Genomic DNA, 18,977 nt, shown 5'->3' with positions numbered 1-18,977 from the left:
TATTCTCTCAGGACTGTGGGATATGGAGCAAGGATATTCCATAGTTCTGTGGGTCATTAATGCACACTTACCTTCCTCTTCAATCTATTATTAGGATAAAAGAAAAGGTGTTTGTGTCTGATATAGGGTAACCCTTTCTCTATTTTGAGCAGAAATAATAGTCTTCCTGGAGTCACTTAATGTGAACACTTTCTCTGAGTTGCCCTATAATTATTGCTTGTAATGGTTTTTTGTTTTAATTGATAACTTTTTGTGGAACTCCTGTGTGTATAATCCCCTTGAGAGATAAGGGTTGGATGTGGGAAAACTTCATTTTACTTAGCACAGAATCTTCAAACCGACTGACAGAGCTCAGCAGCTACAGTTTCCAGTAAGAGGTCTCTGATTTCCACTGAAAATAGATTTTTCTGTAAAGCCTGAAGTGGTTGTTCTTGGAAATAAAATGCCATGGGGAGAATAACCTTTATTCGCAACTGTCTTCAAAGTCAGAATTTGCAAAATCCTTGTTCAGTGAGGCAATAGCCAGGTTTCACACAGTGGCAACATAATGATGGAAGACAACTGATATATGAGATGGCCCTCAGCTGTCCTCTTACCAGCCATTGATGTACTTGAAAGTCCGTGAGACAACATATTTTGCCATATGTTGTTCAGGGTAGTGAGTGTAGTACATTTTGTTATGTTTTTCTAGAATAGTAAAAGGATATACTTAACATCTCATGCTCTTACCCGAATTAATCTAAGAGCTTTCCTTTGTTTATGGATTTGTGCAGAGTATTGTATTCTTTGTCCAGATTCAAAGAGTATTTACATATGCATTTACAGCGAGTACGTGCTAGCTTTTAGGTTAGAAGGCAGTATTTCTCGTAGTGAGTTTTGTTTTCACCCTATATGGGAACATGGCAGGCACTTCCTTTTTTCCCAATGTGCATGTAAAGGCTGCTCTGTAGTAGTAGAATTAGTATTTACTGATCACTTCCTGTGCACTCTGCATTGTACTAAGCACTGGGAAAGCATAAGCAAGTGGGAATTAGACATGATCCCTGTCCTTGGTGATCTCCATACTGTTTTATTCAGTACCTTGTGCCTTTTTCAACTGTCTGTTGGTATGATGACTTTTGTTGACTTCACCTTTTATCAGCTGACAAATGCCAAAATGTCTTTTCAACTATTGCAGTTTTCCAGCTGTCCTATATGTTACATATTGCAAGGTTAGGATAGTACTGTGCTCATTAAATACTGTGGATTGATTTGATATGGACTTTCATTGTCTCTTGAAAATATTACTTTAGTCTTCCCCATATATGGTTTACCTCTTCAGTCCACCTTATCTCAGTTGTTTGTGTTTCCTCTTGTGGTTCATTCTCCTCCCCTGACCCACTATAGTAGTTGTGATGTAATGCATGGCGTTTCAGTTCTAGCAGACTCTTCCAACACCTTAGTAGCTTGTGACCCTATTTTAATCATGGAAGTAAAGTAGGGCCTATAGGTGACCGTAGTGATCAAGAAGTTTGTATGTGGTGTCCTGTTGCTTGTTCTGGTCTCAATAACCAACAGAAGCTTGTACACTGCAATTTCTCTTAAAACTAATAAGGCTCTTCAAGGGCCAAAAATCAGCATGGACAGAGCACAGGCCTGGAAGTCAGTGGGGCCTGGGTTCTGATTCTGTTATGCCACCTGTCTGCTGTGTGATCTTGGGCAAGTCACAACTTCTCTGGGCTTCAGTTACTTCATCTACTGAGCATGAGCCCCACGTGGGAATAGGGACTGTCCAACTGATTAACTTGTAACTTCTCAAGTGCTTAGAACAGTGCTTGGCACATAGTGCTTAACAAGTGCCATTTTTTATTTTTAGGGCTCTTGTATTCTACTCTGTATTTCCTCAAGTATCTGCTGCCTGAAGAGCATGGTCCCTAGGACACACACATTATGTAAGTCTTTTTTCTTTATCTAGCTATGCATATGAATAGGTAGATACTTAATCTATATTTGGTGCTTGGATGGGGAGAGAAAGAGAAGGTAACTTGGGTTTGGCCTGAGGTTTGGTGAAATCACCCTAGGAACATGCGGCTTTTCTTGATTTGACTTTCTACATCTTGGGATAACTATACAACTAACCAACTCCCAATCGTATTTAACTTTGTATATGAATAATTAACATAGTTCTGGTCTCCATAGTCCAGGATCCTTTTTTGCTGAATGGAATATTTCTCCTTTCCAGCTGCAAAAAGATTAGTCGGCACTTGTGTAGACTGGCTAATGGATGTAATGTTATCTGTTAATAAAAGGCATGATAAATAAGCAGAGCAGTTTCTCAGCCCTTAAAGAGCCCATCTCGGTGGTGTGAACCTAACATCAGGTGGAACGTATTAGACAATCCACATGTTTTATAATGGTCCAGATGACATCTGACTCTTCTGCCAGCTATAGATAGGGGGACTTGATACTAGTACTTTTGTTCATCAATTCAGCACGGAAGAATGGGAAAACCATTAGGCGGAGGTTTTACAGACAGGTGTTTGTCTGGGAAGGGAAATCCTTGCCAATGTTGGCTCAGTGCTTAATGTTAGGCTCTTGATGCCAGACAAAAAGGGAACTGGCTCCTTCAAAATTTTATTCAGAAACATAAAACACCTGGGTCCTGTGCCGTCGAAACCACAAAACAAAAGCTTGGTGTTACTACACAGCAGCAAGGTTGTGAAAAGTCTGAACTCCCACTTGAATCTGATTGCTATTATCCAGCCATGCAGCCTGGCTTAGTGGATAGATCACGGGCCTGGGAGTCAGAAGGACCTGGGTTTTAATCCTGGCTCTACCACTTGGCTGCTGGGTGAATTTGGCCAGTCACTTCATTTCTCTGTGGCTCAGTTATCTCATCTGTAAAATGGGGGATTAAGATGGTGAGCCTCATGTGGGATAGGGACTGAGTCCATCCTGATTTTCTTGTATCTACCGCAGTGCTTGGTACAGTCTGGCAATTAGTAAGTACTTAACAAATATCATAAAAAAGACTTTTCCAATATTTGTTGAATATTCTCCATTTCACAGAGTGCATATTTGCCCCAAATTGAACAGTGACATATTGTTAAAAGACAACTGATCATCTCAGATAAAGTACTATAAATCTGATATTCACCCCTCCCCACAGTACTTAGGCACAGATTCATAATTTATATTAATGTCTGTTTCCCTCTCTAGAGTGTAAGCTCCTTCTGGACAGGGAATGTATCTACCAACTCTATTGTATTGTACTCTCCCAAGAGCTTAGTACAGTGCTCTGTACACACAATAAGCACTGTAGACACAGTAAGCACTCAGTAAATAGCACTGATTAATATAGGGGATCTAGGTATTTGTTTGTCAGACACTGGAAACTTTGGGTTGGGGAATCTCGGTTTAGCTCTCCAGTGACTTTCTAGGTGGCCTTAGATGGCTAATCCTCTCTGAGTCTTTGGAGTAAATGAAGAAATAGCTTGCAAAAATCAGCCAGCACTCTAGAAATAAAGTCTAAAAAAAAGCAAGTGTCGATCTGTTTAATCCTCCTTTGTCAAGATCTTGTTTGAGTAGTTTAGAATTTTAAAAATCTTTCCCCCAAATGTGGATAGAGGCCAAAATTGATTCTTGAAGGATGTGTCGTGAGCAACCGTCTTGTGCTTGTTACAAAGGACTGTAGTCAACTCTCTATTTCCTCAAGTATCTGCTGACTGAAGAGCATTGTCTGGGCATCCACACTTAAGTAAATCTGTTTTCCTTCTCTCTCTATATGAATCACGTAGATACCTAATCTATATTAGGTGCTTGGAAGGGAAGAGAAAGAGAGGGTAACTTGAGTTGGTCTGAGGTTTGATGAAATGCTTTTTGTCATTACCTAGAAACATTGTCTTTCTTTGATTTGACTTTCTACTTCTTGGGGCGACTGTACTAGTCACCAACTCCTCAGGACGGGGGAATGTGTCTGTTGTATTTCCCAACTGCTTAGTACAGTGCTCTGCACACAGTAAGCTCTCCAGTAAATAAATGAATGAATGAATAGGTTTTTACCTGATACATTCCAAACTTTCACTAGTGGTGGAGCCAGAATATTGAAATCGGCTCCCAAATTTCTTCCAGGCAACTGAATATAAATTCTGGAGAATTGAAGAATCTGAAAAAACACCAAAAGCCAGGGTACTTGCTCTGATCAGACCATCAGACCCCTCTAGACTGTATGTTCGTTCCCCACACTGTAAGCTCTATAAGGGTAGGGAATGTTGTCTACCAGCTATCATACTGCACTCCCCAAGCACTTAGTACAGTGTTCTGCATACAGTAAGCATTCAAATGATGGATTTGACTTTCCCGATGCAACCGATATATCAGTTTCTTTACTGGCTATGCTCAATTATCCCTATAACACAGTGTTTGTATTCTTGCAGAACACTGTGTTTAGGGAAATGTCTGCTGTCGGCCTATCTGAATTTACATCTTGAGTTCAGCTTCTTCCAGTACTGTGCAACTCTAGATTCATTCAATCATATTTCGGAGCACTTACTGTGTGCAAAGCACTGTACTAAGTGCTTCGAAGAGTAAAATATAAAGACACGTTCCCTGCCCACAACAAGTTCGTGTCTACATCCAAATGCACATGGACAAATGAATTTTCTCAAATTCCTTAGAATGTTCCATCAAAACATATAGTGAAAGCATGCATTATTACGGCAGTAAATATACAGCCGTTAAACAGTGGACACTGTTAAAATCAAAATAGGGCTGATTTGATGATAATGACACTGAGATCGGAGACAGCAGCGTGGGCTCAGTGGAAAGAGGCCCAGGCTTGGGAGTCAGAAGTCATGGGATCTATTCCCAGCTCCACCACTTGTCAGCTGTGTGACTTTGGGATAGTCATTTAACTTCTCCATGCTCAATTAACTTCATCTGTCAAATGGGATTAAAACTGTGAGCCCACGTGGGACATACCTTATCACCTTGTATCCCCCAGCACTAGAACCGTGCTTTGGCACTAGTAGCGTAACAAATATCACTATTTATTTATTTTATTCATCTGTAAAATGGGGATCGAGACTGTGAGCCCCATATGGGACAACCTGATTACCATGTATTCCCCCCCTGCGCTTAGAACAGTGCTTGGCATATAGTAAGCACTTAACAATGCCAATATTATTATTATTATTATACAAGAAATTTCTTACCAAAAGCAAGCAAAGTGCACCATCACCCTGTCGAAAAGGATATCTGTCAAAATCCCATTTTGTGGAGTATAGAATACTTTATGGAACATGCTTGGAAAGTGATAGGTGTGAAGACAGAAGAGATACAGGGTTCCCAAGCTGAAACTAAAGACCTCTTGTATCCCCAAAGAGTGTAGGTGGAGTGTACCTACTTCCACAGCATCACTGACGTAACTGAATGGCTCATTCATTCCTTCAATTGTATTTATTAAGCACTTACTGGGTATGGAGGACAGTACAAACTCTACCCTCACCATTGATTGGGAGGGTATTTTAAAATGCCAACATCATTTCAATGATCTCCTCAATGTTATTTCTGCCATGGAGAATCAATTAATGGTATTTGTTGAGGACTTACTGTGTGTTTGGGGGAATACAATAGAACTGTGGGTAGACACATTCCCTGCCAGTTGGTAGACAAGTTATGTGGTATGGTAAGAAGCAGTGTGGCCCTGTGGATAGAGCACAGAACTGGGAATCAGAAAGACCAGGGTTCCAATCCCAGTTCCCCAATAACCTGCTGTGTGACTTTGAGCAAGTTGCTTAACTTCTTTGTGCTTCAATTATCTCATCTGTAAAATGTGGATTAAGACTGTGAGCCCCATGTGGGATACGGTCTGTGTTCAACCGGATTGTTTTGTATCTACCCCAGTGCTTAGTACAGTGTCTTGCACATAGTAAGCACTTAACAAATACCATAAACAAAAAAACTTACAGTTTAGAGGGTAAACAGATATTGTAAGTTTATAATTAATTTATAATACATGGAAATAGCAGTAAAATTGGAGCAACATCTCTCCCTCAGTGTGCCTCTGACTATTTTTCCTCCATATCGAGGAGGAGTTTCTTCAGGGGCTTTTCCTTGCATATCAGTTTACTTCATCTGCTGCTGACTATTTTGCAGTCTTCACCTCTTCTCCTGCTCACCTACTAACTGTGCTTCCTTCCAATTAGGCTTCGTCTGACCCTTCTGGCTCAGTCTTTCACCAGCCTTCAATTCCTTCTCCTCCCACCTTCCAAATCTACCAGTTTCCTAAAATCCCCTCACCTAAAGTCACGTGAACCTAGCAGCCCACCTTCGGCTCTCACAGATAACTGTATTTCAATGATTTATTCTGACTGTGAGCTCGTTGTGATCAGGAATATGCCTGTTATATTGTACTCTCCCAAGTGTTAGTACAATGCTTTGCACACAGTAAGCACTCAATAACTATGAATGAACGCAATGAGTATGTTCCCCTAGCCCTTAATCAGTACTCTGCACTCAAATTAATGCCATTGCTATCTGGTCTGTGCTCCAACAGTTTAACCAAGCCCGCTACTGCAGTTGGGTCCTACAAGAAGGCGAACATTCTGAGAACATTGGGAGGGTTACCATTACAACAATAATACAGACACATTCCCTGTCCACAATGAATTTACAGTTTAGAGGGTTCTCCATGCTGTTCTTTGCTAAACTCCAAACAGGGGTCACTGCAAAGCGTAGTGGGTAGGAGAAATGTGATGAAGAATACTGAAGCCCGGCCCCACCAATGTTTTCCATTACTGTTCGATGGATTGATCACCCAGGGGACAGTCAGGTGTAGACCAATGTGCTGCTTGCAGAGGAAGAATGCCAGAAAGCATCCCCTCCCTAACTCTTCTCCTTAGGATGCTGAACCAGCCTTCAGAAATTTAATCCCTAGAAACCCTCCCTAGCAGTCTGTTTCAGCCACCAAGGTGCATCAATGAATCAAGGGTTTTTATTTTTTTATTTTTTATGGTATTTAAGTGCTTGCTGTGTTACAGGGCACTGTTTAAGTGCTGGGGTAGGTACAAGATAATCAGGTTGGACACAGTCCCTATCTCACATGGGTCTCACCCTTCTTAATCCCCATTTACAGATGAGGTAATTTAAGCACAGAGAAGTCAAGTGACTTGCCAAGATGCACACCAGCAGACAAGTGTGAGAGCTGGGAATAGAACCTAGGACTTCTTTATCCCAGGCCTGTACTTTATCCACTAGGCCAAACTGCTTCTCTAATTATAGTATTTAAGCCTTACTTTGTACCCAGCACTGTTATATAGCACTGGGGTAGAACAAAGACCAGTCCCTGTCTCACATGGGGCTCACCAGTCTTAATCCCCATTTTATAGATGATAACTAAGGCCCCAGAAGAGTTAAAGTGATTTGCCTGAGGTCATAACGCGGTAATGGAGCGGAGCTGGAATTAGAATCTATGATCTTCTGACTTCTAGGCCCCGCTTCTTATCCACTAAAATTGGTTGCTTTATTGAACACTTTACCATATGCAGAGCCCTTGGACTAATTGTTTGGTAGAGTACATGACAGATAACAGACATGGTCCAATCAATCACATGATATTGAGCACTTACTATCTAGCAATGGAATCATTGTGGGCCCGGGCTTCAGTATCTCTTCATCACATTTCTCCCTACTCACTCTGTTTTGCAGTCAACCCTGTTTGAGTTTACCAAGAGGAGCTTTATAGGACCCTCTAGGCTGTAAGCTTGTTGTTGGCAGGGAATGTGTCTGTTTACTGTTGTACTGTACTTTCCCAAGTGCTCAGTTCAGTGCTCTGCACAGACTAAGCACTCAATAAATATGAATGACTGCTGCAGAGTGGTGTGCCAGCCAAATTTCTGACCTTCTGGGCCCATCCTAAGGTAAACTAGATGGGTCTGGTGTCCGTACTCAACTTGTCCCTTTTGGGAGGGTCCCAGGCAAGTCCCAAAGTGATTTATAGAGGAAAAGATATTTGGTGATAATTGCTAATATATATTTATAGTCAAACCTTTGTCCACATGCTCAACTGACTATCAGTGGGTCTATTTTGAAGTAGAACTTGGTTTTCCTTGAGTAAAAACTGTCTTTGCTTTTATCTAGGACTAACCTTCTGCCAAGGGGGCAGTCTGATGGTCCATTGATTGGAAAAAGGAGAAAAAGTCTAGAAGGCGGCTGGCCTCTACATTTATTTTCTCCAAGCAGAGGGTAAGAAAGCTAAACATTTAAAATGCAAGGTTTGCTCTGGAAGCTTTGGAAACATTAGGACAGGCGGAAAGGCACCTAGCACACCGATTGCCCCCAACTTAAGTCTTGATTTTAGGACTAAGCCAAGCTGGCATGCAAAATGAGTTGCTGTTGATCTTTTATACTAATTTTGGATTAATTGTGATCTACAGCACTGCGTAAACATGCTAACCTAGTACTGGAGCTTCACCACAGCTACAGATTAATCCTTCTTAATGCTCTAAGTCAACTTTTAGTCCTTAGAAGAATTTACCTTTAATCTCTGGCTAGGAAGCTAACTGTTTTACAAAACATATATCCAAGAGCCTCAGAATTTAAGCAGCTGCCCTTACCTTTGGCCAGAATTTATCTGGACCTATGTCTAGCAGGGCAACCCTTTGGAGTAGATGATCGAAGACTCCAAAGACAGGAATCTGGCATTTTTCTTCCTTTTTTTTGTCTCCTCTAAATTGATGAACTCGAAACAGACTCGAGTTTGCTCAGAATTCCTTTTGTTCTGTGACTTTCAGAGCTTCCCTGATTATTACTGATTGAAGCCGATCACTTTTCTGCTTTTTGTCGTGGCAAATCAGCTAATGCAGTCATATTAGTCTGGCATTAGTGGCAGCTCTTTCTAAGAGCTGAGGTATTTTAATGTGTTTTCTAATTAACTAAATATGTTGCTTTATGTTCTTGGATATGTAACTATGGCATTAGTGTCCAAAATTTATTTTGGTTGCAACATGCTTTGAACCTGCATGTAGTAGAAATAATCAGCTAATCATGCCTGGGCTTTGGATTGAAGATCATAAATGGATCCTGGATGAGATTTTGGGAACTACCATAAGTTAAAAAAAAATCCAGTAAGCTTCTGATGTTTCTCCGCAGAATAGCTTAATTTGCCAAAAACCCAGCATGTATTGTATATGGTTTATCTCTGAATCATCTGAGCACCAGAATTTTACATTGAATCTACCCTTCTCTTTCATACAAGTATCTGAATAATGGATCCTTAGAAGTTGGCTTGCTCTCCCCGTTGGTCTTTCTCACTTAGTCTCTTGCTCAGTCTCTCCCTTGGTTTTGCTTGGGTCTCTCGTTCGATCTCTCTGTGTCGCTCTCTGTGTCTCTCAGCATCATTCCTCTGTTGTCACTCTCCACCCTCCTGTCTGCTTTCTAATCGTCACTTCCTTAAAGAACCTGCAGATTCTAGACTCCTTAAGCTTTCTCCCGGATTTTCTGCATTCCCTCTGGTTGTTAGTGGAAGTTCACCCATTTTACCTATGCCCTGAAGTTCCCTTTCTGGATACCATATTTCCCCCTCCACCATATGTTCTGGGGCTTGGAACCTCTCCCCAATTCCTAGAGTTTGTTGTGTGTCCAAAAAAAAGCCTGAGAATTTGATAAAAGAGGTGTCTAGCCCTAGGCAGAGAGGCATCTGGACAGTGCAACCCAATCACCTTTAATAGACAGGCAGGGGAGCAGCAAATTTGATTGCTGTGAAAGAGAACCAAAAAACGGGAGCCTGAAGTTGTGACTGGGCATAAGAACAGCCTTGGAAGGGAAGGAAGCCTCAGGTATTTCGATAGGCAGGGTGAAGATGCTGAATGGAAGAAGTGTCAGTGATTGATAGGAGAGAGTGTGCTTGGGCTCAAACGTAGTTTTACGTATCTTCCTTCTTTTGACTTATTTCCTTTTCATCCTTTACTCCTTTTCTATCTCCTTCCCTCCACTCTCCTCTCCCCATCCCAGCCCTGCACTGAATTTATCTTTCCATTTTACCTGCTTTGAATTTAAGATAACCCATTTGCATTCTGTTTACCGGCTCATAATGTAACATTGCAGAATTAAATGCTTAGCAATGTTAATAATGCTGTGAAAAACACTTCTATGAATTTCTGTTTTAAGTACTAGCCCTTCTTTATTCATAGCAATAGAACCTGGTGGACCAAGCTGTTTAAATTGCAAAGTTCAGCCGAGAGGCTATTTTTCTTGGTGGTGGAGAGCTCGTTCATTTGAAGGGAAGGAGGATGGAAGTGGCAAATTTTTATAATCCTTCGGTGCTTTTTTTTCCCTGTGATTGGGAGGCTGGTCTAAATCTCTTAGGGTGGTGTGGGTGAGGAATCAGTTGGACCAGAGCTTGAAAGATGGGGCAGGGTAGCAGAGTCAGTCCAGGGGACAACCTATCAAAGGAGGTGTGAGCAGAGTATGGACGACAGGGATGAGAGCAAGAAGATCCAGTTCAGGCTGGGAATTCCTGCTGGGACATGATATATAGTTTGTTACCCTAAAAAACACTAGTAATACTTTTGAAATTCCATTTCCTACAGTCCACTTCTTGGAAAGGGGGGTACACTCCTAGTCTCTTGACAGGGTGGAGAAAATGTGGAATAAAAACCCTGGCCTTGAATTGCTTAATGTTGACTCAGACTTAGAATGCTCCATGCGTAATCTAGAGGAGGGGGACTGGCCAGGGCAATTTTGGGAGAGAATGAAGAGAAAGTGAAATGTTAAATGTGGTAATAAATAAGAATAAATATCCATAAATCCTTCAGGAGGACAATACCCTATAGTTTCTTCGCTTTGCCAACAGCCCTGCACAGCAGTGGATTTCTTGACTTCTTTAGCTCTGGGCCATTGTAATACTAACACACCTGTTTCGACCCTGTACCTTCCCTGTGGTTCCCCTTGTGGTTATAATTTTACTTGGAGATCTATTAGATTGTTAACTCCTTGAGGACAGAGAATATGTGCTTTCTGTTGTAGTATTACTTAAATGTGCAATAAATAAAATAGTAATAGCAGTGGTATTTATGAAGGATTTACTTGTGGATAAATACTGTACTAAGTGCTGGGAGTAGATCAAGATAATCAAGTCCCACATGGGGCTCACAGTCTAAGTAGGAGGGAGAACAAGGTGTTGAATCCCAATTTTGCTAATGAGGGAACTTTGGCACAGAGAAGTTATGTGATTAGTCCATGTAACAAAGCAATAAATAAGTGCCGGAGCCTGGATTGGAACCCAGGTCCTCTGGCTGCCTGGCATGTATTCTTTCCACTAGGCCTTGCTGTTTCCTGCTGATGGCTTTGATTTGATTGACATCACACTGATGACTGTTCAAGAGAAAACAGATTTTGGGGTGTGTGTGCATGTGTTTCGAGGTGCGGGGAGGAGTAAAGGGTATCTTCTTGATTCAGAATACAACTAAATGATGCTTTTGTTTAAAGTCTGAAAGCAGATTCTGTTACTTCTGGCAATACTGGAAACTCCTTTAGATAGCATTTGCTACTGAATTGTGGTTTTTGCTTGAGGGTTTATTTGCAAAAATCAAGCCTGAAGTGTTCAGTGTACATTATTTTTGTTGGTCATTTTTCAGATAGAAGCCTGCCAAGGGAGGAAGGCTCCATAGAGCACTCAGGTTTTAGATGTACAGTTATTATTTATAATCGCCTACATTCAGGCTTAGCATTCAAATTTCCTCCCTCACAACTTTTGGACTGAGCTCATAGATGCAAAAGGAAGGAGAAGCAAAACTAATTTAAAAGGAAACAATTTGATCACAAAGAAGGACCAGAGGGTTGACGAGGGGTCAGGTGCAAGATATAATAATTAATTATGTCATCATGCACTAAGGTACTAAGGTAGACATGAAATTATCAGATCTTATGCAGTCTCTGGTCCAACAAGAGGCTCACAGTCTAAGAGGTTGGGAAAGCAGATACCTTATTTCCATTTTACAGATGAGGAAAATTATGAAGAGAGAGCTAAAGAAACTTGCCCAGTTAGTCACATAGCATGCAGGTGGCGGAGGTGGGATGAGAATCCAGTTAGTTTTTATTGAGGGCTTACTGTGTGCAGAGCACTGTACTAAGTGCTTTGGAAAGTACAATATAACAGACACATTCCCTGCCCACAATGAGCTTATAGTCTAGAGGGAGACAGACATGAATATAAATAAATTACAGATATATACAGAAGTATTGTGGGGTAGAGAGGGGATATGAAATAAAGGGAGCAATGTCAGGGTGACAGAAGGGAGTGGGAGAAAAAGAAATGAGTGCTTATTCAGGGAACGCCTCTTAGAGGAGATGTGCCTTCAATAAGGCGTTGAAGCTGGGAGAGTAGTTGTCTGTCCAGATATGAAAAGGGAGGTGTTCCAGACCAGAGGCAGGACTTGGGTGAGAGGTAGGCAGTGAGATAGTTAAGATCGAGGCACAGTGAGAGGTTAACATTAGAGGATTGAACCATGAAGGTTGGGGTTGTAGTAAGAGAGTAGCGAGGCGAGATAGGAGGGGCATACGTGATTGAGTGCTTTAAAGCCGATAGTTATGGAGTTTCTGTTTGATGCTGAAGTGGATGGGCAACCACTGGAGGTTCTTGCGGAGTGGGGAAACATGGCCAGCGTTTTTCTAGAAACATGACCCAGGCAGCAAGGTGAAGTATGGATTGGAGTGGAAAGGGGCAGGAGGCAGGAAGCTCAGCAAGGAGGCAGTTAAAATAATCAAGGTGGTATAGGATAAGTGCTTGGATTAATGTAGCAGTTTGGATGGAGAGGAAAGGGTGGATTAGCATGTTTTAGTGGATAGAGCATGGGCTTGGGCTCAGAAGGACCTGGGTTCTAATGTCGGCTTTGCCACTTGTCTGCAGTGATCTCGGGCACGTCGCAACCTCTCTGTTTCCTCATCTATAAAATGGGGATTATGACTGTGATTAGCTTGTTTCTACCCCAGTGCTTAGTACAGTGCCTGGCACATAGTAAGCACTTAACGAATACTATTTAAAAAAATCCAGGCCTTCTGACTCCCAATTCTCTTTCCACTCTTTCTACTTGGCAAAATTGCTTGCCCAGTATATATGAGAGCTGGGATTCCACTTAAAAAGAAGAATGAGGCAAACATACATTAGGAAAGAGTTCATCAAAAAGCTACGATCTGTGGCAACTCTCGAGTTTTCATGGAAGAATGGTAATGGGCATTGAAAGGGAAAAAGTGGAATATAGAATTCAGAATATCTGGATAATGTTGCCTCTGCTTAACAGTAAATCCAACCCTCCTGCTCCAGATAATATATATATATATATAGTTATAGATGTGTACATATAATATATATGCTGAGTGGTGTACAAACACATGGAGAAGAAATGCAGATACATATTGTCAGTTATTAGCTGACAAGCTGAGGCATGATGTGGATTTAATAATGGTTGGTAAACCTCTAAATGATGTCAGCATTTCATACTGTTCCTTTTATGATAATATCAGCAGGCATTAGTGTTATTTATTGCTGTCATCATGCATTTTTGTCATCCATAGCATCTTGGCAGAAAAAAGATATTGTTCCTACAACTGATGCAAGATTCCTTTTTGGAGTTTGCTCACAATAATCTGAATCCCTTAATTTTATACGCATTAGGAAGTTGTTGAAAAATTTCACGGAATCTGCAAGGGTCTTAACCCTTGTGGTTTCTCACCGGTTAGATATGCCGTAGGCCACAACCAAAAGGGAAAGTAGTGCTCAGTAGATTCTTGAAAGTAAGAAGCCTGGCTTATGAGGAAAAGAGGAGGGGGTGTTGGAGAGAAGAACTTTCCTGAAAAAATGTTTATTGTTATATTGTACTCTCCCAAGGCTAGTGGAAAGAGCATGGGCTTGGGAGTCAGAGGATGTGGGTTATAATTCCGGCTTTGCCACTTGTTCCTCTGTGTGACCTTGGGCAAGTCACCTAACTTCTCTGTGCCTCAGTTACCTCATCTGTAAAATGGGGATTAAAAGTGTAAGCCCCACATGGGACACTCTGTATTTAGCCCAGTGCTTAGAGCAGTGCTTGGCACATACTAAGTGCTTAACAAATATCATTATTTTCTTTCTTAGTATAGTGCTTTGCATACAATAAACGCTCAATAAATGTGATTGAATGTGATTGAATGAAGGTAGTTCACACCCTTTATTCCCCTCTCTGCCCTTCCCTGGTCAGAAAAGTACCTTGGTGGAAGTGTCTTTTGAGGGAACCTATCTGTGTCCAATTCTAGTCCTGGTTTGAGGTTATGCTTATGTGTTCCTCTCTTGGCTCAGATCGTGAGTAGACCTTGTCTGCTGTGTGACCTTGGGCAAGGCATTTTACTTCTCTGTGCCTCAGTTACCTCACAGTTGAAATGGGAAGTGAGACTGTGAGCCCCATTTGGGACAGGGACTGTGCCCAACCCGATTTGCTGGTGTCTTAATACATGCCAGCTCTTAGTACAGTGACTGGCATATAGCAAGTGCTTAACAAATACCATCATTATTATTATTATCATTCCTACATCCAGTTAAAAGGTCATAGTTCATATAGTCCTTAAAATAGAAGCATTTTTCAAATAATTGAAGGATACATACCCACCAAGGAGGTGGTTATAATTTCCTTTTAAAAAATTTATTTTTTTTCCATATGAAAGGGAGAAATTGAAACCACTGACTAATCATTCTAGATAGGCTTTAAGGGATTCACTGTGGGGAACATAGGTTGCATTGAATCCAATTTGAGAGGAAGTTTCAAGATATTTTTCAACTGTCCTTTGCTTCTGAAAAAGCTACCACCTTTAAAATTTCAAGCCCCTCCCCTCTCAACTCTTTCTCAATCCACCCCCATCTCTGGTTAAGCAGCAGGCCACTGACAAAAGCCCTGAACATGGTTGCCTTATTTTTAGGACCCAATAAGTAAAAGTGGATAAGCTGGTGAGAGAATTAGCTTCAGTCATAGCTCGGCGGTCCTTGGACAGTTCCTCAATCTTGAGGCTGCCCCAGATTAAACCATGATGAAATTTTGGCTTGGAAAAGATGCAAATCTACTTAAAATAAATACAAATTATTCTGGTTTCTGAGCTTCAGGATATTTTTTTGAAGTTTCCTCAAAGTTATTATGATCAGATGCACTTAATTAGAGAGCACTTTAAATATACTCATCTGGTAAATGTCACACACCAGACGGGCTCAAAAGGAAGGTATGTAGAACATTTTTTAAAAAGGACTTTAGTTTTCTACTTTTGCAGATGCTAATTTACATTATCATTCTATTTTCCCTGTGGATTTTTGTGCAGTTCTCACCAGTCAGTTGTCTGTTAGACACACACATGTTCTAAGTGGTTCCTTAAGCTTTTTTATTTAATGCTAAATGTTTCGAGGCTGTATTAATCAGGAGGAATCAGATTCAGGAAGATACCTAAAACTCGGATGGTGCGTCTTTAAATCAGCTTTGCTCAACCAGAACTATTAGCAATCCAAGTAACCAATCAGTCTACCTCAAGCTACATTATCATCCCTTAGGAAAGCAAAATTCCTTTAGAAATCCTTTAGCACATGGAACCCAAAGATCTCCCAATGCCATCTCTGTCAGTCTCCACTATAGTTTTAACGAATTCATCCTCTTGATAATAATCCTCATATTCCTCAAGTAAAAATCCCCCGCAAAATAAGCTCATTTTACAAATAATGTTTACAGTTCCATTAATCCCTTGAATCAGGAGCCCAAGAGAAAAATGTCATGAAACTACTTTCTACTGCTTTTAACACTTGAGTGACTAAGATCCACTGGAAGCAGTTCAAGTATTGGGTTGAAAATTGTTTGAAGAATTAGCTTCACCTTGACATTTGTCAGTCATTGGCATGAGGCAACCCAGCCTAGTAGAAAGAAGAATGGGACTGGAAGTCAGGACACAAAGGTTCTAATTCCATTTTTGTCACTGTTTTTACCTTCTCGGTGTCTCAGTTTCATCACATGCAAAGTGAGGGACACATTCTTTTTTTAAAATGATATTTAAGTGCTTACTATGGTGTCAGGCATTGTACTAAGCACTGGGGTAGTTACAAGATAATCAGATTGGACATATCCCACATGGGACTCAATCTTAATCCTCATTTTACAGTGTTCTAAGCGCTGGGATAGATACAAGGCCATCACATTGTACATAGTCCCTGTCCCACATGGGGCTCACAGTCTTAATCCCCATTTTGTAGATTGAAGGAACTGAGGCCCAGAGAAGTGAAGTGACTTGCTAAAGGTCACACAGCAGTAAGTGGTAGATCCAGGATTAGAACCCAGTTCCTTTCTGACTCCCAGAGCCCATGCTCTATCCATTAGGCAACACTGCTTCTCGTGGGATTCCCTACCATCCCAAACTCTTTAACTCTGAATCCTATGTAGGGCAGGTATTCTAGTCTTGTAGCTACCCATGTTTTCATAACTACCCATTGTCAGAGGTTGAATTTTAGATTGTGATTATTTCAGCTCTTTAACTCTTCCTAGAGTTTCTAGCATCTGTACCGAAGAGGGCATGCACCGTAGAGTAAATGTTTGAAATCATTCTTAAGCAAGATTTTAAATACTTTTATTTTCCTTTGTTCAATAGGTTAACGGCTAGCATTATTGTATCTCTTTTAGTTGGGTAAGCAGAGGCATGCAAAGGTTAATCAATTGCGTATAACAACCTAGCAAATTCAGAAAACCAAAAGAACTCATCAGACTGGCTTCAGTCCTTTACTTAGTGCTCTGACCTACCGTTCTTTTGTGTAATTTATTTCTCCCTTAATATTATTCACCTTTTAAACGTTGTCACAGTCATCATAAATTTGGTTTGGTACTACTGTTGACCCAACATTTTTTAGTTGTAGTAAAACTGGCAGTTTTATGTGTGTGTTTGTAATTCAGGATGACAGAGTGATTCTCTGCAAGAGTTTGCCTCAGAATTGGGCTAGTTGCAATTGTATACATTGACTGTGATAAGAGTATACACTAATCTAGGGGGGTCATCTCCTACTGTGGTAAAAATGGTTTTTACATGTGTAAAGTAGTCCTCAGTTGCTACTTGGTGCAAAATGAAATCTGACAGTCGTCCATATGATTCTAAAATGAAGTGTGGGCATTCTGGAAATAGCATGCAGGTCAGAAAATGTTATTTCTCTGTTAAAGTGGAACAAAAGTTAAAGAAATGTAAAGTTTGGCATATGGAAATGCTGTCATTTTGGGACAATGCAGGGAAAAGGGGAGAGGGACATCAGCTTGAGGCCTGGGCCAAAAGGTGGAAAAGTGGTTCAAGATGCCCCAGGTGTTGATTGAGGTGGTCTACTAGATGTTTAGGTTGTAGTTAGATTGAAGAATCTCTAAATCGTATAAAAATATTTTTATCTCCTTCCAGAGATGGAAACAGGCTCTGTATTTTGTTTGTGAAAATTGAGGCACAGAAAGTTGGGCTTGTCAGCTGGGCTTCTACCTCGCACCACTCCTTGCCTTTCAGAGCAGGTTTTGATGTTCTGGTTCATAGAATGAATGGATTCATCAATGATATGTCTCAAATAAACTGCAACCTTCAGGGTTTGATCATTGAGCATTCCCAGCATAATTGTCTGTGCCTTGGGATGACAATACTAATTTTGAAGAGCATTTTTAGGCAATTTTCCATTGTAGAACCCATTTTGCATTAGGAAATTGATATTATTTTGATGATAATCTGGAGCTATGATTTTAATGATATATTTTAAGCCTATTTGATAAAGGAATTTCCCTATCATGGTTTGTATTCTAGCAACCTTTGACCAAATCTCCAAGTGATCTATACATACAGACTATTCCTGATAGCTTAGCTCTAACTGCTTACGTTTGCACTGGGTGTGATGGAACTGTACAAGCAAGTTAGCATCCCTAGAGACAGGAAAAGTTATTCCTCTCTCGTTAATGGAGAAATTGAGACGAGAAGGCTTTGAAAGCTGCTCACGCTGCCTTTCTTTTTTTCCTGTTCTACCAAACGTAGGTGGCACTGGGAGAGTGAAAATGAGAATATTTTGGAGGAGGCATTTGGATCCAAGGGTATCTAAGAGGGCACTCTGGTGCGGCTTCTCTTCATTGACTAGAGATGCCTGAGAGACTTGGCCATCAGCAGCTGGACTCAAATCCCTCCACTTGAGCACTTGGCAAAGATTTGAGAAAGTGTCCGCCTGCTGGGGCAAATTCTGCAGGCCTGTACCACACCGCTGGACATATGGATACCTGGTTTGCATGGCTGGGTTAAATGATTTGTGCGGAGTCATAATGAGTTACTAGGTTGCTCAAGGAAATTCAGGATTCTGACTCCTAGCAATGCTCTTCTTACATTCCTCCATCAAATGAAATCCAAGTAAACTTTGTGATCAGGGTAATAAGTAACATAAATGCTGTCATCTTTTTATTTGCAGCGTATGAAGAAATTAGGGAGGAGGAAAATCTGGACTGAATTTCCCTCACCCAGAGTGGTTTTTACTAAGAAAACAGGCTTTAAATGTAAACAACATCTGTATTTTCCATGTTGTCTTTCTAAATAGTGATCCGTAAGTAACTTGCCTTTCTTGTACTGCAAAATTAAATTCCTTTACAGCCAAGTCACTGAAGAACTTTATTCAAGATGCAGAAGTCTAGCCCAGCTAAACCTAAAGCCCTTAAACTTTGGATTTATTTTTCTCCAACAGGATCTCAAAAGGTAGATGACTGTGAAATGCACTTTCATTCTCCATGTTAGTGCTCTAACATTATCTGACTTAATAGGCTGGGATGATTTCAGCTTATAAATCTTCAACTGGAGATAAAGTTCAAGTAGATAAATCAAACAGATGTTGGTGGGAGGATTTCTTATGACCATAAAAGTGCTATCATCAAAGCCAGAATCATTTGTTTTGAATTATTACATTGTTAAAAGGATGTAGCAGTCTGTTTGTTGAGAAATTGGATCTGTTTATC

The sequence above is a fragment of the Ornithorhynchus anatinus genome, chromosome 12, assembly GCF_004115215.2.
Source record: "Ornithorhynchus anatinus isolate Pmale09 chromosome 12, mOrnAna1.pri.v4, whole genome shotgun sequence".
Taxonomy (NCBI): domain Eukaryota; kingdom Metazoa; phylum Chordata; class Mammalia; order Monotremata; family Ornithorhynchidae; genus Ornithorhynchus; species Ornithorhynchus anatinus.
The sequence above is the reverse complement of the archived record's forward strand: the minus strand, read 5'-3'. Positions refer to the sequence as shown.